The sequence below is a fragment of the Apodemus sylvaticus genome, chromosome 1 (genome assembly GCF_947179515.1).
Source record: "Apodemus sylvaticus chromosome 1, mApoSyl1.1, whole genome shotgun sequence".
Taxonomy (NCBI): domain Eukaryota; kingdom Metazoa; phylum Chordata; class Mammalia; order Rodentia; family Muridae; genus Apodemus; species Apodemus sylvaticus.
This window is the reverse complement of record NC_067472.1, coordinates 186,205,216-186,213,316: the sequence shown is the minus strand read 5'-3', so window position 1 is coordinate 186,213,316 and position 8,101 is coordinate 186,205,216. Positions and strand designations below refer to the sequence as shown.

General features: G+C 43.7%; 1 pseudogene; it reads right to left on the bottom strand.

Annotated features, from left to right (window-relative positions):
- Positions 1-315: 315 nt before the first annotated feature.
- LOC127697775 (cytochrome P450 2A8-like) lies at positions 316-7,255 on the bottom strand (annotated as a pseudogene).
- Between the last annotated feature and the right edge of the window lie 846 nt (positions 7,256-8,101).

The window sequence follows — 8,101 nt, the reverse complement described above, 5'->3', positions numbered from 1 at the left end:
AAAACAATAAACAGTCCAGCACGTTCAGTATGAACTAAACTATACTTCAGTATACAGCAGTACTGCTATGCTAGAACCACCACTGTTACATGCTGTGAGGTCACAATGGTGCTATGTTAATGTTCTATGCACACCTGCCCCATTCTTCAGTGGTTGGAGGCCAGGTATCTAATACACTTATGTACTAAGCTCATTCTTTGAAGGTACACAATGTAGTAGTGTTTTCTTAGTATGTCATTAAAATTATGCACACATCACCCTATTTGTTTTAAAACCATTTTTATCTTTGAGAAGAAATCCTGTGGCCATTAGAAGTTACTCTTTATTCCTCCAGAGCCTACCACCTATCAGATTGTTAGGTACCAGCTCAACATATCCCTCTTTGATGACAGAAGTGTTACCTCCTAAAATAGGAACTTTAATTCTGGTTGTATAGAGCATCAGTACAATAGCCTTCCCAATAACCCATGATATGTGGGGGTTTCTGTGGGTCCCACTCCAACTTCTGCTTTTCAGTTCTCATTCTGTTGGGTATTGTTGTGTTAGTGGCTACTGCTGCTGTTGTTTCATTTTTAGTTTAGGGGATTTGGGTATTTTTGTTTGATTTATTGATTGATTTGAGAGAGGGAAAGAGGGAGGAAGAAAGAGAGAAAGAGAGAGAGATTCACAGACACACAAAGATACACGCACAGGCACACAGGCTCGGGCACAGGCACAGGCACAGGCACGGGCACGGGCACAGGCATGGGCATGGGCATGGGCATAGGCATGGACACGGACACGGACACGGACACGGACACGGACACGGACATGGACACAGACACAGACACACACACAGACACAGACACAGAAGGAGAATGTGTGTGTAGACCTGTCTGTTCTGAACCTAGCTCTGTAGACCGAGATGGCTCTGTAGATCAGGGAACCTGATATAGCTGTATGGTGAGAGGCTCTATCAGAGCCTGACATAAACAGAGGCAAATACTTCAGCCAACCATTGGATTGAGCATGGCATCCCCAATGGAGGAGTGAGAAAAAGGACTGAAGGACCTTAAAGTTTTGCAACCCCCTAGGAAGAAGAATAATAATATCAACCAACCAGACCAACAACAGAGCTCCTGGGACTAAACCACCAACCAAAGAGTATACATGCAGGGACCCACAACTCCAGCTGCATATGTAGAAGAGGATGGCAAAGGATGGGCATGAATAGTATGAGAGGCCCTTGGTCCTGTGAAGGCTCGATACCCCAGTGTAGGGGAATGCAAGGTAGGAGAGGTGGGAGTGGATGGATAGAAAAACACCTTCAAAGAAGTAGGCGGAGGGGGATGGAATAGGTGGTTCCTGGCCTGCTTCAGATTATTATATAATCTGCAATCTGCAATAGGTGAGCCCTTATTAAGCAAGGCTGGAAGGGACTCATTTTAGGAAAGATTCCTGCTATTAATATGCTTATCCTCTTGTTATTCTTAAACATACATAATAATCAATAAATAATAGCACACTCCTTCGGAGCAGATTGCTGCAGATCCATGAAGACGCACTGTCTTAGAGTGACGCTATATAGACAAACAGATGACTTAACTTTTAATGATGACCTATAAGAATTCATAAAACTATATCTGTATTTATGAAGCTCTTTTGTAATAGGAATGCAATTGGACCCTTTTTCTGATAGTCAAAACTGCAATGAGAACTCTATCAGTCTCCCAAGTGTCACAAGTTAATTGCTCTTAGATGGGAACCAGACCTTCTCCTACTCAGAGCACATGCCAAGAGGTTGTTAAACAATTAACCAGAGGTCATGAAAAGGGAACTAAAGATTTATCATAGATGCTAGGACAGCAGATAAAATGTTGACTGGGTTTATCTATGCAAACATTCACTTACTTAGGGTTTTAAACCTTCAGTGAACCTGTGGAGCAGAGACAGGTGATAAATCTTAGCTAGATAATTACTCCTAATGGATATGCATGTAAACATTCTCTGTTGCCTACTTCTATCTCAATTTATGATTTGATCTTTTCTGTGAACTTGTGATGAACATCATATCATGGTATCATGTATTCTGAAAGATGTACTGAAGACAAAGAAGAAAGGACTTTCTCTTTTTGCCTTTCCCCACTTTGAATGGGAACTTTTTATCCTTTCCCACTTAGAAGAATTTTTCCTTTTCCCTTCACATAAGATCTTCCTGCTCGTCCCCATAGATAGCTTTTATAGGAAACTTTTTTATTTTTATTTATTCGATATATTCTTTATTTACATTTCAAATGATTTCCTCTTTTCTGGCTCCCCACTCCCTGAAAGTCCCATAAGCCCTCTTCCCTCCCCCTATTCCCAAATCCACCACTTCCAAATTCCCTGTTCTGGTATTCCCCTATACTGCTGCACTGAGCCTTTCCAGAACCAGGGGCCACTCCACAGTTCCTCTTGGACATCATTTAATATGTGGATTATGTCTTCCACGTTTCTAGGCTTATATCCACTTTGCATGATTGCTCTTTTGAGACTGGGTTGCCTCACTTAGTATGATGTTCTCCAGCTCCATCCATTTGTCTAAAATTTTCATGAATTCATTGTTTCTGATGCTCCACTATGTTTATAGGAAACATATTACAACTTAATAATAAATGATATTATAACTCTTTTAAGTGTCCCTTTTTCTTCCTGCTACTTCCAAGTAGCAGGTTGAAAGTTAGAACCCAAACAAAGGTGATTTTCATAATCTCCTGTTGTTTTAGGATGAGGTGCTAAGTGCCTGAGACTGCAGTCTCTGACCTCAGAGGAACACAGAAGGCAGTTCAATTATAATAGCATAGCAAATTAAATGTAGATAAGTAAACTTTTTATTATACAGCAACTCTAAATATCTCATAAGACCGAGTCTTAGCCACCCTCCAACACTCTTCCCCCTCCTCTGCCTCAAGAAGAACTTACAAGATAGATAATCACTTCCTGCTTGGTCTGGCCCCCTGCACAGCACTGTAATCTGAATAAACTTTCTGATTCTCCATTGCCCTTGAATGTGAGATAAGGGGACACATGATTGGCTGGCACAATGGGAACTCTACATCCTCCTCTAACAAATAGGCTCTCAAATGTGGCTGCTCTGTTTCTACATCCAAAGAGTGAGAAGACCTGTGTGCGTGACCTGGGAACAATTCAGATTCAGCCTGAGCCATGATTTTTCCCATCTCTGAAAGGAGTTTGACCATGCCTTTCCATTGACCCCAGTCCACTTGGTTGTCTGGAAGGTAGACTCCAACAGTAAGATCAAAGGGGGAGAAAGATATAAGACTACTCTTCAGAACAGGAGCCAGGAAGTGTTAGCCCTGTGTGTGTGAGGAGGGGCCTCTTACCAACAGAAAAGAGCATAAATGGATTGCTCTTCTTAAACTGCACCCTGTTGTGCTGAAACTGCTGAGGGTTAAAGTCATTGGGATTGGAGAAGTACTTGGGATCTTTCAGCAAAGAGCCCAGTATAGGCAATACATCAGTGCCCTGGAAGACAGGAGCCATGGGACTAATTAGGCAAGGTGATAGATGAGCATCCTCAGGGCTCACAAGATTGGAAGGAAGAGGATAAAAGGAGAGGGGCTGAGCTAAGGGGGAAGTGTTGGCCAATGTGACAGGTTCTCTTGGAGCAGTGGTGGTTCAAGTTCTCTGAGGAAGGTCGCTTGAGAGACTCACAATCTCTTGGAACAGAATGTTAGGGAATGAGCAAGCCCATGCCTGTCAATTCAAGAGGTTGTGGGCCCAGGAAGAAGTTCACACTCCCTGATACAGCAATTTGGGGTTTGTGTGCCTCAGCAGCCTGTATGGAGGACGTGAGCCTCTTCAACATAAGTAACAAATTCTAAAGAAACAGAGTCATGGTCCTTACCATGAGAGTTTGGTAAACATGGGGTTGATGCCTGAAAAACAGGGAGACCCAGGATTGAGGACAGCTTAAACACCATGGTGAAGGAGCAAAATTTTCTTCGAGAAGGAAGTGTGTAAAACTCTGACTGGGGATGGCCTGCTGAGTCAAGAGGACTGGAATGAAGACTCTCAGGCTCGGCAGGGAAGTACCTTGGGGATGAGGATGCCCCAAAACTTGATGTCCTTGGTAGTTCTACAAGTCACACCAAGAGGAATTATGTCTCCATATCTCTGGGATCTCATGGATCACAGCCTTGGTGTAAGGTGTCTGCATTCTATCCTCATACTGAGGCTGTTGGTTCCTGCCAATCACCTGGTCAATCTCCTCATGCACCATAGCTGAGAAGAGATGTGTTTATACATTTAGAAAGGGAAGATGCATTAAATATGCAAACATATGGTGATGTGGAATTATGGGTGAAATGTTATAGACCATTTGCAGTAGATGCTAGCTATATATGGTGCTGGAATAGTATCCCATTAACCTTCTTGGGTTAGAATCAGAGGCATTAGCAGGAGACATTTACAGATTGGTAAGAGAAAAAAAAGCAAAGTACATTCTATGATTGAGAGGAGCAGTTTCCAAATACGTTCAGGCCTTTTCATTTTTTTAAATACAAGTGAGGCTCAGCATGAGATGGGAAGTTTTCAGCGATAAATTAGTAAGCCAGGATTCCCTCCAACACTGAACCCCAGGCACACTAGACAAGGCACACTACCATATGGAACATCACCATAGCAATACCATTGAATATATCTCAGAACTAGAGACATTGGACCATTCTAGCCTAAGCAGGTCTTAGATGCATGCTGAATAAGGCAAATTGTAATTTTGAGCAATCAACCATTTACCATCTTATGTCTGCCTGAAATTAGACATGCTCATGATTATATAAGTACATGCATTGTGGGAAATGGCATGCCCAGTTAGCAAAGGCTTACATAACTCAAGCCTGTCAATCAAAACCCAAAACCACACACACCCTGCCTTTAGCAATCAACCCTTTGTCTTTCTGAACTCATAAAAGGAAACCCTGGACAATCTCCTGGGATCCTCAGCAAATCCTGCTCAACCCTCCACTCCTTTACACTGTAGCTATTCCTTACTTTCTCCTTGATTAGGAAAAATACCCCACAGCTTTTCCACTTGTTGCATTTCTTCAGAATTCTGAAAGTAGCTTAAAAATATGCTAAGAACCTAGAGAAACCAGTCAGATGGTGACCAGCATTCACAATGGGTGCCTATCAGATCAGCTTCCTTCAGAGACTATCTTAAATCCCTGATATCTGGGAGAACTGGGGTAGGGATAGCCAATGTCCAGCACGGTGTAGTGGTCTGTGGCCTCTACCGTCCCTGTCTCCCTCAACTTTACCTGCAACGGCAGGTGCTTCATGAGGAGCAAGAAGTTGAAGCTCATGGCTGTGCTGTCCATCTCTGTGCCCACGAAGAAAAGGTTCAGTGTGGTCATCAACAGATTCCTCTTGGGAAAATGAATTTGGGGGTTCTTCTCCTACAGGGAGAGGGACATTTATCTTAATTCCACTTAGCACTCTTTTAGACACTACTGGGACTTTTCCCAGGATTCACTTTTCTTGGGTTCAGATTGAAGGTGGGAAGGGAGAGTCTGACCATTCAAGGCCGTCCGCAAGTGCTGGCTTCCCTCATACCCCGCAAGAAACAAACATAACAGTACCCTAACCCTGTACTTTTGCTATCAACCTGGTTGGAATTTATTTAAAATAGTAATGATGTTTTTAAAAACAGGAGAGATGGTGGAGAGGGTAAGAAAGGGGAGAGAAGTAGAGAAGATAGAAATGAAGAGATGACAAAGGGAGGAGTTTCTGCAAGATGGAGAATCAGAATTGGCAATGAGAACAGCCTACTTTTTCACAATTTGAAGATGCCCTTGGAGGAAATTCTTCCCCTGCAGGTGTGCATTTGTGAAGCATGCCTGCATGTGTTTTTGCACACATATATGTGCCTAAATGAGCATGAGTGCCAGAGTGCATCTCTCTCACTGTGTGTGTGTGTGTGTGTTTGTGTGCGTGTGTGTGTGTCTGTGTGTGTGTGCATGCACATCTGTGTGCTGATTATTTCTGGGTACAAGTGCGCCTGTGGGTGTCCACACCCATAAGTATATATGAGGCAGCCAGAAGAGAACATTGCATATCTTTTATCAATCACTGCCCTATTCATTTGAGGCAGGGGCTGCTGTCGAACCTAGCTGTAAAAGAACTTCTGGGGAAATTAGTATCCCAGACCTCAAGCAATACTACAGAGCAATAGTGTTAAAAAACTGAATGGCAATGGCACAGTGACAGGCAAGTGGACCAATGGAATAGAATTGAAGACCCAGAAATGAATCCACACACCTAGGGTCACTTGATCTTCGACAAAGGAGCCAAAAACATCCAGTGGAAAAAAGATAGCCTTTTCAACAAATGGTGCTGCTTCAACTGGAGGTCAGCATGCAGAAGAATGCCAATTGATCCATTCTTATCTTATTGTACTACACTCAACTCCAAGTGGATCAAGGACCTCCACATAAAACCAGACATACTGAAACTAATAGAAAGGGATACCAAGCAGGATACCTGGGGGACAGTTAGAGAACCACAGAAATCCAGGGAGAACAGAATTCTAAAACAATCTCAAAAAGGCCAAAGAGCAAATTTACAGTAAACAGGAAAGTGGATCCAGGGCAGAAAGGGCTTCGAAAGGGCACTCAAGGAAGGCCATGGAACCTGCCACTACACATCTGTCAGGCCTAGTTCCCCATGTGCTGTGATTCTCACCATAGCCTTTGAAGAGCCAGGTGAAGAAAGCTTGCTCTCCACGACCACTGACTTCTTCAGCCTAGTTCTCCAGAGCCTCCCTCATGGCATCATTTCCCCATGGCACCACAGCAGGACGAGGCCCCAGAGGAGTGTTGAACACAGGAACATACTGTTCCCTGATTCGGTAAAGGGACAAGTTAGAGAGGCCATTCCTGCAACATCCCATGTCCTGATGTCAGGTACGTAGATGCATTGCGGTGATGTATCAAAGCTCTAAACTATGTCTGCATCCTGACCTAGTCAGTCCTCTGCCTCAGAATCTGAGCCACACTGGGCATGCTCCACAGCTCAAATGCACCATCTCTCTGCCCAGTATTACCTTTGAGAGGGAATCATAAAACTTCTTTGTGTCCAGAAAGTTGCCAAGGAAGGGTAATGGGGTAGGTCCTTGAGGCATCTTCCTCAAGATTTTCCTCTGCCTCCACTCAGTTGTTCTGATTATGACACTGAAGCAGGTCAGCACAGCCACCAGGAGCATCCCAGAGGCCAACATGGAGGCAGTGGGATGGACATGCAGGAGGTTATCTCTGGGATGGTGTATCTTTATACTCTAGGCTGGAAGGGTGGCTCTAGCTCCTGTTTAATAATTATCTCATTTTTTCCTCCCAGCTATTGCCCATGATGCCATTGCCTTGGTTATGAAACTGGCAGCAAGAGAAGAGGAAGGGGGTTCACATGTAGTGGATGTTAGGACAGAAGAAAAGTGTACCAAGTTTGCATAATGAGATGAGAGTATGGATTAGGACATTTCTATAATTGAAGACATGGAAACATCTGCATGTGAAGGAAGCATGCAGATACAAGGTAGAGGGTCTCAGACAGAGAAAGAACATCAGGGGGACATGGATTTCTGGTTTTAAAAATAATCCAGGGGCTTGGGACTTTTATTTGATTGCACAGGACATGTTGCTGTGGATTCAGGACCCTCTAGTGAGAATGCATAGAAAGTTAGTACCTTAGAGGGGAGATTCTGGAGTTGTGATCTGAAGATGTGGGGTTAATGGAGGATCCAGACCTGTGGGTTTGGAGTTCCTGGCAGGTGAAGTGTATTGAATGTCCAATAGGATCCTGCAGCCAGCACTGGATTCCAGCTGTTGCATTTTCTTTGACCCTATGCTGTCTCCCAATACCAAGAATTCTTAAGGAAGCCTCAAAGTGAGACCAGGACTGATACCATATAACCATATAAGCAAGACATTCCATTCCCACATGTGGCATGGAAAAGGGGAAAACAGCCAGGTCCTCATGTCCCTGGGACATTGCTTAGGATGAGGAGAAAAGCAGGGGAATTCTCAGTTGTCAGAAGGCCTGAGCTGGTTTTATAAAGCAGTAATACCAA